A 14,316-nucleotide genomic window follows, 5' to 3' on the forward strand; every position below is an offset into this window, starting at 1 on the left:
GTGCCCATAATTTATCAAGGACAGTTTATTCAGTATATTCTAATGTATTTTACGTGTTCCGATTATGGCATGTATTTAATATATTTATGTACGTGTCATTTTTTTTTGTTACGCGGAGAAAATCTTCGAAAGACTGGGACTTCCCGCACCTTACACGTTCTCGAAAGAACACCGGAAACTAAAAACGTTAAAGCTTCCGGTGCATAAGTAAAATATGCAAAGTGGTGGTCACGTGTACCGAAACGTGTTCTTAACGCGCAATGAAACGTATTTAACGAGTAATTACATATCGTCGTACTATTGACATTTCGTAATAGTTCGTGCGACTCGTCGCGCATCGGTTTGTGATGTTTAGGTTAGAAGTTTCGGTCGCTTTATAGCAATGCGCGCGCTGAAAAGAGGAAGGGGCAACGTAAACGAGCCATTTGTCTCTTAGCTGGCAAGAGTCCATGTGAACGGATCACGTACCCGAAGAACACTACAGAGAGTAGTATCTCGGCAAGAGGTGTGAAATTAAAAAGGTAAGGGCAAACGGTGACCTTTAGCCATCTTGCTCGGACATACTGATCAAAAAGCAAAATTTAAAACGCATATCCTCTTTCGTGTATTACGAACTATCGTAGAAACGTGTACTCGTTAAAAACTTATACGTAACATCCTAGACAAGACTCGATATTTAAAAATACTCGGTAACATAGAAAACCTATAAAGATTTACCAGCCAGAGATGAAAATAATTTTATCGAAAAAGTGTCTTCTTTTTCTCGATAGTTAGATTCACGGTTTACCGATACAAAAGTAGCGTGTTCTTATATATTTATTCGTTTCAAGTTTTAGCAAATATACCGTACGATCGAACACAATCTGTCGATGAAACGGTATTGTACAATGCTGTCAAATTAATTCAAATTTGATATAACAGTCAGCTGCACAATATAAACGAGGAAACTCCAGTTTCCACGCAACCGTCGAGCTGTTTTAACATTTGTTAAAAAACTGATTCACTCAGTTGCAACGGTATCACGAAATTGCATCGAATCTTTTTCACGTTGCGACGACAAGAAATTTCTTTGTAAGAGCCCTTTTGTTTCATCCCTTGCCCCTTCCCTGCCACGTGAATACTACAGGGAAAGGTTTCCTTGGAGAATAGATGCTCGTCGAATCGGTATTTAATCTAGAACCTTCGCCTCGCATTCTCGGCAGCTTTTCCCGCACCCTTCGGTGTCTGCTCGCGTGTACGTGGCTACTATATGTTTGCTAGCGTTCACAGTATCGGCGTTTCGCATCACGCTCAACCCTTCGTCCTTTTCGTCGTCCCTTCTGGCCCGAAACATTCTCGATCGAACGTACAGTGAATAACGAAAACATTAGTAGAATCCATTTATTACGTTGTAATAAACATTGCGCATTGTCCGTAGGTGGAATAATTTCGAAAGAGTAAACAACACAGAGACCTCGAATTTGTTTGGTTACCAGCCACGTGTACACGGCCATTTTTTTTCTCTTTCGAGCTATTAGTTACATATTTCGATAGATTCGATTGTATATTTTTGTTCTTAAATAATCATTGTTCACGAGTCCCCATTCTTTGCCCGATATTTTTTAATCTCTAGAATGTATTTATATCGATCGTGCAGTTCCATTCTTACTTGGCCAGAACTTTTCAATTATTCGTACCATGTATTTAGGATCGGTGCTTTGATATTATAATATTAAAATTTATTCAAATTGTGTATGGATTTTTTCGACAGACAATTTTCGAACCATCGTTTTTCAGTTTTCGAATTTTGCTGTCGTCTGTCTATGTTAGGCAGAACGAGGAAAAACTATTCGATATTAACCCGCTGCCTTGCGATTCACGAGGCAAACGTACCTCTTCGGACTACGTATTTCATTCTATCGCAATTTTTACAAAGAGAACTAAAATATTTCAGTTTGCGTTTCATTTACTTTTACGAGGATTATTTTATTTCCGATACGGTGGATTTATAAAGTAATCGTATAAACCGAAAAATGTATGAAATTAAACTCGTCGGTAATTGTCGTTTTACGTCGTTCGATAAAAGTATCTTACGCTTGATAAAAAAAGAATTACCCAATAATCGTCGAGAGAAGCACAAATGAATTCGTTTCGTACGTACATGGGTATTAAATCGTAAAACGTCGAGTTCAAACACGTTTCACTGTATCTTTTCTGACCAAGCTCCTTAATCGAAGTCCATGCACGTCGAAGCAAAGAGAAGATAGCGAGCAATTACTGTTAAACGAAACTTTCATATGCGTCTCGTGTACCCGACGCAATATTGGTTGTTTGTTTATGCGCTGTACATGTACGCTACTCTTTCGTTGATCGGCTCCTCAGGTGTCGGGTTCTACTTTCGGTCAACTAAATATGATGTGGTTCGGTCCCAACGGTACTTTTAGAAAAATATGATTTTTTGAAATACAAGTTGAATGAATCACTTAATACCGCCACTTCGAGTAACGTCTTTACAATTTAAAATTTAATTCTTTGCGCTCGAGAGGCGACTCTCGGTCGCCAATTGATGCACTGGAAATTTTTTGCACTCTAATTTTTCTAATTTTTTTCATTTTCAAGATAAACTTTACAACTTGAGGTGAAAAAAATGCTTTGTAAAATATACAGAGACGTAAGATCCAAATTGAGTCTACGATTTATTCTTACTTTTGAGTTGGATCTCTTCGAGATTTTCAATTTCCGTGTAAAAGAATGAATCGGTTAATATAAAGTAACGTGGGTATGGTTTGTTCAGTATCGTTCGTTAATTTCTAAGTTGTATATACTTTACTTCCAGAAGGATTCCTTCAACAGTTAGATCTCGTGTAACATCATTTACACATACGTTATAAAATATAACAAATTTACAGAACATTAATCTTTGAAAATTTTTACGTAACGTATTAATTGTACAATTTTCCAAGGATCTAAGTAACCAGGTAGAAACGTTGAAAAAAAAACTAATTCCTTTAACTTCATTCTAGACAGCCCAAACGAAATATTTTGAATAACTCGTCGCATTAAAAAGGAGTTAATATCAATTATCGTTCGCGTGGTATACTTGCACGATTTTACACGTTTGAAAACCAATTTCCTAATTTGATACGAATTCTTTGCCTCGATTAAAGTTCTGGAATGTTGAATCTCTGAAAAGACACCAAAAGACACAAAAGATGCGTAAGAGGGATTGCGAAAGGTTTTTAAGTTCCATCGAGAAAAAAGCTGACGGTCTTTCCGTATAATTTACTTAATAAAAAAAACGGGGAACCGTTCGATGGAAAAACCGAACAGTATCTCTCGCGCAATTTCATCGATCCCCGTAGGATCCGTTAGGGGTTAAACGTGTTCTTAAAAGCATCCGCCGAGAACCTCGTGCAATCTCTGATGATCTCGGAGGAAAAATGGTGCCGCACGAGGCCGTTTTCTACGCTTCTGAAGAACTTTTCTTCTTCTTGCTTTTTCACCAACGAGTCTGTGGTCAGGTCGGCGCGTTTTAACCTTTTACAGCTTTTTTTACGACTCGTTACGACAATGCATCCTTTGACCCCCGTCACCTCTTAGTCGCCTTTTTCACTCGCGTCACTCGACACGCACTCACCCATAACAGCATCCGGTCCCAACCTCGCGCGCGAACCTTTATAAATATCTATAAGCGCGCCCCATCCGTTTGTCAAGTGCAAGTTCATTCACACGTCGATGCACGCGACTCCGCCATTTTCGTGCAGTTTCGTAAACTGGGCCATCCAACGCTTTTCATTCGCCAGAACGAGGAAAAACTATTCGATCTTAACCCGCTGCCGTGCGATTCACGAGGCAAACCTACCTCATCGGACTACGTATTTCATTTTATCGCAATTTTTACGAAGAGAACTAAAATATTTCAGTTCGTGTGTTTCATTTACTTTTACGAGGATTATTTTATTTCCGATACGGTGGATTTATAAAGTAGTTGTATGAAATTAGACTTGTCGGTAATTGTCATTTTACGTTATTCGATAAAAGTATCTTACGCTTGATAAAAAAAAGAGTTAGCTAATAATTGATAATTCGACGCGATAAAAAATTGAAAATATTTTAAAATAATAATTCTGGGGTCTTTTTTCGATTCGAAGGAAAGATTCTAATCATTTTTCTTTCTATCTATAATACTTGCAAAGTTTCAACCATTCCCGTCGTCAGTTATAAATCTCTCGTTTCGTTTTAAAAATTTCCCATAGTATTTTTTCATCTCATTGGAAGTGTTCCAAATAATGAGATAAATGTCGTAATAATACAGTAGGAATATTCTCGCGCGTTTGTACAACAATTGAATCGTCAGCTGTTACACATAAGAGTACGGTGTAATATGATGTCATTCAAGCAGCTTTTATGTCGACATGAAACTAAATTCTGATGTCTGAAAAGACGCGTTTAGAAGCATTATGGAGCCGTCTTTACGGGCACAAAGCCGTCTTCGCATAATATGCTACGCTATTCTTACCTTAAAACCACTGGTTCGCGTGATCCTTCGTGATATCCTTACAAGGACACGTTGATACCCCGAATAGGATAGGTTTTGGCGTGCAGGAAATAGTTTGACCGATTTAAAAAGAAAGTCATTAGAACTCCATAAGCCGCGATAAACCGTACAAACTGAGAATGTTCTTTGAAATATGATTCCATAATTTCCTTGACAATCCTTTCCACGAGTATACAAATCGTTGTACAAGTATGCGAGTTACGTATCTATGAAACGTAGATTTTCTTTTAATTCCGGTAATTAAAACCAGGTTGTAAAGAAACGTGTTTAACGTGGCCATAACGATAATCGTTTACCACTTTTGACACTGAGAAGATAAAAAAAATTCAGATATTTTTCCATCTTTTACCTTTTTATCTATTAGGAGCCATTTCCACCGCTATTATTCGTCTTAACATTATTCTGCTATTCCAGTCGAGCACTATTATTCCAGTCAATGTTATTCTATTCAACATTGTCCCGATCAATGTTATTCTAGCTATCGCGCATTGATCAAAGTTGTTCTAATCAATATTATTCCTATGTGTATTATTTCGAGGAACTTTATGCCGATTGGCAATATTTGATTCGTTAATATTCGTGTCCCCAGTATTTTTCGAAGAATAATCGAAGAATGCTCTATCATTCTGTTGCAAGAAAGTCCCAAGAAAAGTTGCGTTAGAAAAATAAAAATAAAAAAAAAAAAAAACATTGAAATCTTCGAGACTCGATTTCACCCTCTTAAAGAAATTTTCTGTGGACAAAAAAATTTCTTCGTACATACGCTATTGTGCTCTACGTGCACGTAAACTTTCATTAAAGTCGGTCTTACGGGTAAGAAGAATTTCCTAATAATACAGCGTGCAAATACTTTTTGGAGCCACTGTATTTTCGTTCTGGAGCTTTTAATCCGGAGCTTTAGCGAAGATAAAGAGACGTAACTTTTCTCTCCAGTTGTATTTCTATAGCACAGAAGAAGCACATCCACGGCAAAGTTACGATCCACCTGTGATAATGATTTACCTCCGCATTTCCTACAATGTTGAGGAATGTACGCCATCGTAACCATGCAAACTTGTACTCCTTCGGAACTTTCAGCGAACGTTAGCACGAGCTGCGTAATTCACATCTCGTGTCAGAACACAGCGTGTATAAGTAAAGTGCACCTACGTGAAGTTTTTCCCAAATGAACTCTGTAATTTAATGCGACGTGTGAGCGTTCGCTGTCGTATCTCACGACTCGGACAATGTCGTTACGTAACTCGCTACGTTCTTAAAGTAGACGTACGAGTTTCGATCCGAAAAAATTCCTGTTCGGCGTAATCACGACACAATCGATTCGATCTAACAGCCGTACGTTCAAATGGTACGTGAATTTTGAAATTGGGAACGGTAGGAATTTCTAGATTTCAAAAAAGGGGCTACTTTGTATTTGCATCGCACAACTTCCCAATGCCACTGTGGCGTCATCTGTGATCCAAGCGTTAACCTCTTCAGGAACGAATTACGAATAACTGTAACTTGAATATTGAAATTTACATGTAGGATTTATATTTTCCAGTATTATAATTTTACTAATTCTATCGACTATTTTTAACCAAGAAAGAAACATTACACAATTACGAACCGATGAAGTGCACGATAAATGTAAACGCGATGCATCCTGCTCAAGGATGTGCTGCCCAATGAATTAAAGTTCAATCGCTAGAGGTCTTGAACGAAACTAAATTTTCTAAAGAAAGATGGATATTACATATGACTCGAACCAATAGTCGATTTACACAATTACGAACCGATAAAGTACACGATAAATGTAAACGCGGTGCATCTTTCTTAAGGATGCACTGCTCAATGAATTAAAGTTCAATCGCGAGAGGTCTTGAACGAAACTAAATTTTCTAAAGAAAGATGGATATTATATATTACTCGAGCCAATAATCAATTTATACAATTACAAACCGATAAAGTACACGATAAATGTAAACGCGGTGCATCTTTCTTAAGGATCCGCTGGTCCAATGGATCGAAGTTCAATCGCGGGTCGTCTTGGACGAAACTAAATTTTCTAAAGAGAAATGGTTGTTATATATGACTCGAGCCAATAATTGATTTCCACGTGGGAACGTTTCAGGCAGCTGAGAAACGGACTCGAGGCTTGAAAACTCTGTCTCTGTCTCTTCCCCTCGTTCCGGCCGAGACGAAAGCAAATTTGTCATCGATGCTGGGACAGGTCGCGAGATCCACTTCTCCTCGTCTCATAATTCTTCAACATCCTTTCCAATTTCGGGGCTGCGTCGTCGATTCGCGAGCCAATGGCCCCGGGGTGAACCAAACCAAACAGCTACGCGTGATCCTTGTGCCCCCACTCTCGAAACTTTCGAATTCTCGATCGTCTGCGCGCCAGTTGTCATTGGGTACGAGTGATTCTTCTTGCGGCGGAAACGTCGTTTTCCCGGAAAAATATGCGGGTCTGAGAGAACGTCGTTCGAGAAAACTGCCCGCCTTTTCCCTGGAATTTATCGTAGTTCTGTGGCTTCCTCGCTGAATACACGCGCCAAACGTTTCTCTCCGAGGAGAAACATTAAACGAGGGACTCCTCGTGGAAATAGACGCAAGTTCAAATATTGTTCCGCGGGAATAGATTTCACATTTATCGAATGGTTGACCGATAATTGATCGATTGTCGCACGGATTTGCTGCTTAAAAATCTTGGACCATTTATTATACTCATTTATTATACTCAACCTTTGATGTTTGAGATAATAATTATAATAATTTAGAAGCACAAGTTCAATATTAAATATCTGGCCCAAGAATGTTTAACGAGTTACTTTAATAATCGAACGACTTCGATCGTGTGAAATTCTATTGGAAATTTTCCTGTAATCAGTTTCTTCGATTTTCTGAGATTGTAATAAATAACAATAGCGTAATATCGATATAAATCGGATCTCAAAAATGCACCGTAACGACGTAACATTAACACGGAATGAATTAATTTAAAGATTCGAAAATTTGGTTCGCACGATACTCAGCAACTGAAAAGAAACTCGTCGTGATTCGCGAAACGTTTGGAAACGAAATGTCGAGTAAAAAATATTTCGTAATTCGTTGATTGTTTCGAACGAACGGCTCGTTGTAACGAACTTCAAAGAATTTCCATAACCTAATTTATATAAGTGTATAAAAACGGTGATTGATCGAGAAACTTAGGCGACGTGTCAGCGAATCTACTTTAATCGGTTTCGGTTCAGTACGGACTAATCTAATTCATGATGATCGGTTTAGTATTTATAATTAAGGGAAAGTGACTAACTACCTGACGATACCCCGCCGCTTACGCAGCTCGATCTAAGTGAGTCAATCAATCAAGAAGATTACATTCTTGTCGGCGAAAGTTTCAAGTCAGCCGTAAATTTTAAGCGAGAGGAGCTGCAACACCTTTCGTTGCAATCGATACCTTACTTCATCTTCCAAGGTGCTTTCGCGTCAACTGAAATATTCTCGAAGCTATTTTGTTTTTACTCGGAAGATACAATTAAACGCTCGCTCCCCTGTTGAATTCGCTCGGCCGGTTGAAATACGTTGGATCGAACCGAGCTGAAACTTTCCAAAAATAGAATCCACTTTCGCTTGTAATTTCTTCGAATGAGAAGTTTCGAAAAAGCCGGAACGCGCGGGAGAACCGAAAAGCTCAATTTCTGATAAATTCGTTTCTGCGCGAGAGACCTAGTTAACGTTAACAAAAGGAATGGAACGGAAACTTATTTGGAACGCAAGCGAGTTTAAGAAAGTAGTTCTAAATCAACAGTTTCCGTGGAGATTGTACATCCGGTGTACTCCGACTCTTTGTTTCAGCGACTGTTGCTTCTAAAGCCCGCTCTTCGAGCTCTGTATATTTCATTGGAAGATAATGGAATCAGAATTGAAAAGAATTCAGTTTGCGTGTAGTACTGTGCAACTTGTCAAGTTTTTATTCTTAGATAGAAACGAGAATTACTACAAAAACGTTCAAGATATCAAAGTACTAAAAGTTTCGAAGCTTAGTGTAGTATGTAAAATAAAACAAACATTTTCTTCGTACGAATAATAATTTTATAATTGCTTATTCGAAGCAATATTGTTACAAAATTCAAATAACTAACAACGGGATATAAATTACATTGTTTATATTTAGTTTTACCAAGTATTGTTCAGCGTTACAATATTTAATGGAGTAGAAGGCAAGAAATATAACGATAAACTTGTTTCTTTACAAGAAAACACTAAGGTAGTATAGGAAGAGCATAAAATACTAGTTTGAACGGAAAAAGAAATATTGGAGGAATAATCACGCGTAAGAAATAATTATCTCGTCCGAATTCGATGATCCATCATCGGTACAAGATTAAAGTATTCCACGAAGACGTATAATATTTAATCAAATAGATAAAACGAGGACGATTAATTGCACATCTTGCTACAATAAAGTATTCTTCCTGCCTGGTAGCGTTGCAAAGAAAACTATAACTCGATCGATGATCGAATGTCGAAATATTCGACCCAGGATTGCGCGTTAAACGAGGGTATTATCGATACGTAAATTTCCACTGTCGATGAAACGATGAGACTCCAGAAGTGCCACGCGATCGTCTTAGAACGTCAATAATCACGGCATCCGTTGCACGAAAATAGAGCGAAAGTATCGTGAACGATGTTAACAATGTTATCTAAAAGTGAACGAAGTGAACGTTAAAAACGATCAAGTCGAAACGGAAAACGTATAATCAATTATTCCGTTCTGGTTGAAGTATTCTCTCTTTCGACTCGTTGCGAACTGAAACGCGTGATATTTACGGACGACTTCGTTGTTCGTAAAGTCCTTCGACCGAGAACGATGCGAACCAATTAACGCCAACCAGGGACCAAAAGGAGGGGGGGTATTCACAGACAGCAGCAGGATTCCAGACAGTTGAAGATAGCCACGTCGAAGGCGAAGTTTCTAAAAAGGGCACGCATTCGAGCGCTTTTAGGAGCTCCTTCTCTCGGAAGACCTAGTTAACCGTTGGAAACTGCGCGAAAGTTCTCAGAGACGAATAGGATAGCTGGTAATTGTTAGCCGGAGCGGAACGGCCAGGACGCGCGGAAAATCATAGCCAGTCCTTTGCACCGGGAGGGGGTTAACGGAAACCGGGGCCCTGGAAAGCTGGGGGCTGATTGTGGACCAGCCAGCCAAGAGTTTGGATAGTTTGTTATAATTAGCGACGGAGACGGTGACCAGCGGTGTCGTTCCGCCTCAAACAGCGATGGCTAATGCTCGCGATCGGACCACTAATTCCAGATCGAAGTAGAACCCCCGAACTTCGGGATCGTACTTCCGACGCGAAGAAGCACCGAACCGGTCGCAACTATTTTAACTGTGACCCAACAATCGGATCTCCATTTGCTCGGCCCCGCTTTCCCGATCCGTAACGACCAGCTCCCTCTAATCCACGTTTGCCCAACGTGTTTGACCTGGAAACTTTGTTCCGACATTCGTTTCTGTACCGCTCCAATTTTCCCCGGTCCCAGCCCGGTTATAGTCGCCTCTTTCCTCGAGATAATCGGATTTCCTTTGATCCCGTTTGCAAGCCTTCCCTCGTTACAGTCTGGTTGTTTCGGTTATTTCTCGACGGTTAATTGTTTAGTTTAGATTTTCATCTTGTTCCTTTGTCGGTGGATGTTATTGCTTGTCTCCTTGCTAGATTGCTTCGTTCAGGTTGCTCGATAATCGACAAAGCGATACACGTAGGTGACAAACGTAACTCGTTGATACCGGACTATCCTGGAAACGGGATTTTTGACACGATGTTATACCGGGTGGAGTCCAATTCGTTATTTCTCTTTTATACGTATCGGGTTGTTCGATCAATGTTGTCGTTTTTTCCATTGCGAAAGAATATCACGACGCTTTAACTTTGAACGACCGTGAATATACGAACGAGTCGACAGATCTGTACGAAACTTTGCACACGTTCATCGAACAGTAGTATCGTCTTTAGAAAAATAAAACGACCGATAGCTCCATTTCTTATCGAACGACTAAATTGATCCAGCAACCTGTCATCTTGGCTCAACTTTGCGATAAATCGATTCTAACGCGTTGGGCAGAATTTCACGTTTGAATATGCAGATTCAGTTATGTCCCCAACTAGTTATTCGCAAAAGTGTTTCCAATAGGACGTTTTTTGCTTCAAGGGAACATTTTATGCTGGTATGACTCGTCCAAGTAAAGGTGCCTTCTGTCTATATTGTTGAAAGTTATTTTGATCGAAGGGAACATTTTATGCTGGTATGACTCGTTCAAGTGAAGGTACCTTCTGTTTCATTTGTTGAAAGTTATTTTGATCGAAGGGAACATTTTATGCTGGTACGACTCGTCCAAGCGAAGGTGCCTTTTGTCTTATTTGTTGAAATTTACTTTGTTCCAAGGGAACATTTTACGTTGACGCGACTCGTCCAAATGAAGGTGCCTTCGATCTTTTAAGGCTATATCTGTTTTATTCAACGAAATTACACATTTTCGTTCAGCTAGACGTATAGTCCACGACTGATCCAAGGTCATTTACGATCGTTAAAAGTCTTCCTAAACGTTCAGAAAATGTTCCTTATTTTTTGCATTCGAAAGAACGACCTCGAGCATCGATTTATCGACTTATCGATTTGTTCCATCCCTGAATGACGGTTCCACATCCTGGAAAGTTACCTTGGTAATTACCTCGGTAAACTTCATTTGGAAAAATATTTCCAACAAAAAGAACCGTCACGGGGAATTTTTTCAGCAGTCTCGCAAAAAGTACGAAAAACTCAATTCCCTCGACAATTGTACGTAATAAGTATAGAGATAAATTAGGAATAATTTTTCACGAGGCATTATCGAGGGAGTGGAAGATAGCGTCAGCGTTCGAATCATCGTGATTCGTGATCGTTCTAACGGAAGCTTCGGTCATTTTTCCGAGTTCATTAGCTGCGCGATAAAACGTTTGTATCGATTTCGCATCAATCCCATCCGCGAGCGCCGATATATATCGCTCGCCTAAATCTGATACCCGTCCGAAACGCTTACACTAATTTTTACTTAACTCGACTGAATCCGGTTAGGCATGTTAACCGGAATTATTCGGTACATACAGATAGAGCGTAATTTACGACGATATCAGTTTATACTACTATTTCGTACGCGTATCGTATGTAGATACGTGCTACCGAAAATACCAGATATCACGGTGATTAATTGCTTTATCGTGCACCAAGCTTATGAAAGATCGTTGGAACAACATTCCAGCTATCGTCTAACGTCTACCTAGTTTGAACTATGAATGCGAGCGTACGAATCACGAAGAGGGAAGCAATCGATGTTAATGTTAACGATCAAGATTCCACGGTTGAACGACGACATACGTTTGTGCCGCCATTGTTCTCTGGTTCTGGACCACGATGAATTTTAGAAGATTCGTCTGTTTCTCCTTCAAACACTCGACGATCCGTCGCCTGGTCCTCGAAGCGATGTGTCCCAATCGTCACCGGTCAATTTACTTTCTGAATAAAACTCAAACGGTTCGAATGATCTCGATGCTTGGTTTTTTATTTAAAAGTAGAAACTTGGGAGTTAATAATGGAACAAGACGTCTTCCAAATGGACGCCTCGGTTATAATTACCCATCCGTCTAAATAACGTACGTCGAGTTTCAGATTGATCGGTTCAACGTTTTAAAAGTAGCGCGAAATTCAAATCGACCGGTGATAATCGGGACACCCTGTGAACGATAGATTCAAGTTCGGAGACACTTTACATTCCTGAGAGTCGTAAACGCAAACAGTCGCGACAAGAACGAGAAGAACAATTATAAACAATATCGTATATCTGTGTACAAATGTTTATACGTGTGAAAGGTCTATCGTACGAATTTTGTATCGAGTAACGTAGAGAAACGAAGCAAAATGGCCACATCGTCGAGACTGTAACACAAACGTTGATACAAACGTTAGATACCACACGATTCCAAGCGAGCACGGAGCAATCGTGGCGAACCAGGGTCGCGAGAGGATACAAAAAACGAGCGTAGGATACGAAAGAATCCCGTTGGAATGCCGTTCCAAGTAGAAATACTAAATCGTCACACTGGGGAGTGAACTCAACTTCGAAGCACCGAGTGAAATAAAGGCCCTGGCCGGAACTTATCGTCGTCTCGCAGTTCCAGAAGATTCATTCGGCGGAACGCCGCCGGCGAAAAAGGATTCTCAGTCGTACCCACCTAGCCACTTGCTACTGACAGAGGGGGACGGGTTGCTCTCAGGCAACGACGGTGCCACCGGAGCAGCTTATCACGATTACCAGGCCGCGTAACAATATTAATTTAAAACTTGGTCGTTGAAACTTCTCTCTCTCTCTCTCTCACACACACACACATACACCTATCCCTCCCCCCCTTTCCAGTCATTTAATTTTCTTCGAGCTGTACCCTTCTCGAAAAAGAAGGTGCCGAGTTCACCGTAGCTCTTCGTCACGCGGCACCCGGAGCCACTTCTTCCCTTTCTGCTCCGCTGGTACCCTTACTTAAGAAAGTAAGAACCGAGCTTAGCGTCCGACCCTTATTTATAGTCCTCCACCCAGTTCACAGACTCCTCGTGAACTCCTGCTCGAGTGGAAGCCGGGTCTCGTTCCGCTCGGCTCGATCATTTAAAAGTACAATTTGTCAATTTCTTCGTCGGTGCCAGGCCACTGGCACGTAGCCGATGCTCGTCTCGGGGAGACAAGCCCAGCCTGCAAATTACCGTGTTTTCAAGTCGGCCTGCCAATACACGAAGACGAACTAGCGACGAATTTTGCTAATTAATATGTACCCGTGCTTTTCGGCCGGCGCGGTAAAAAATTCACCGCTCTTCTCGCTTCGCGACTCTTTACTTTTTCTCCCACCTTCTATTCGTGTTTAGACTTATTTTCGAAGAATACTCAACGAATTAGAAGCCACCGATACTCGTTATTCGAGTCGAAGACCGGAAAGAATGGTGGGGGATTCGATACGTTTTATCGAGAGACGAACGCGACTTTTAACGAGGAGCTGCCGTACACAGTTTTCGTTAGGTTGTAATTTACGTGAAATTTAACGCACAATACCCGTTGTTTATACCGTGTCACCTGTACTTTGGAAAAACCAATTCTAGGAATCGCAAATATTAAATTACGTGACGTTTAATTTATAAACAATAGCGAACCAACAGTTACGAAAGTTAATAGCTACAGAATGAATCTTTGCGTAATCGTTGTACAAAGAACGTAGAATCTATATTAAAAAATATTTGTATGCAACAAGTAACTTCCAACACTACGTTATTGATACGGACGAATCTAAGAAAATCATCCTACGTGTCTGTGCGCATAATACGCGTTACGGTCACCTGTGATTTGCGCGTACGGTTAACTTTTCAGCTTTGTTACTTTAAGTTACTTTCCTTCCGATCCGGTCAGGTCCCCTTCACTGACGCAGCCTTTGACGCTTCCTCGCGACGATCCTTTTGGACGGGTTCGAAGGACCGAACGAAAAACTGCTCTCGTAGCCTCGATGATTAATGTCCATCCAGTGACGTCAAAATTCCTGGCCAGTGACGCAAGATTTTTGGAAGAAGTTCCCGGACGAGTGAATTCGGTAGCTGATTTACGAGGCACCAACGTCTCTCGTTAGTCGGAACGTTATTGATGGCTAGGTGCGGCTGCTCCCTGGGTCAGCTCACGGAACCCGAGTTGCTAGTCGGCTGACTTGTTCACCTGCGTCACAGCGATA

This window comes from Ptiloglossa arizonensis, chromosome 2 (genome assembly GCF_051014685.1).
Source record: "Ptiloglossa arizonensis isolate GNS036 chromosome 2, iyPtiAriz1_principal, whole genome shotgun sequence".
In the NCBI taxonomy this organism is placed as follows: domain Eukaryota; kingdom Metazoa; phylum Arthropoda; class Insecta; order Hymenoptera; family Colletidae; genus Ptiloglossa; species Ptiloglossa arizonensis.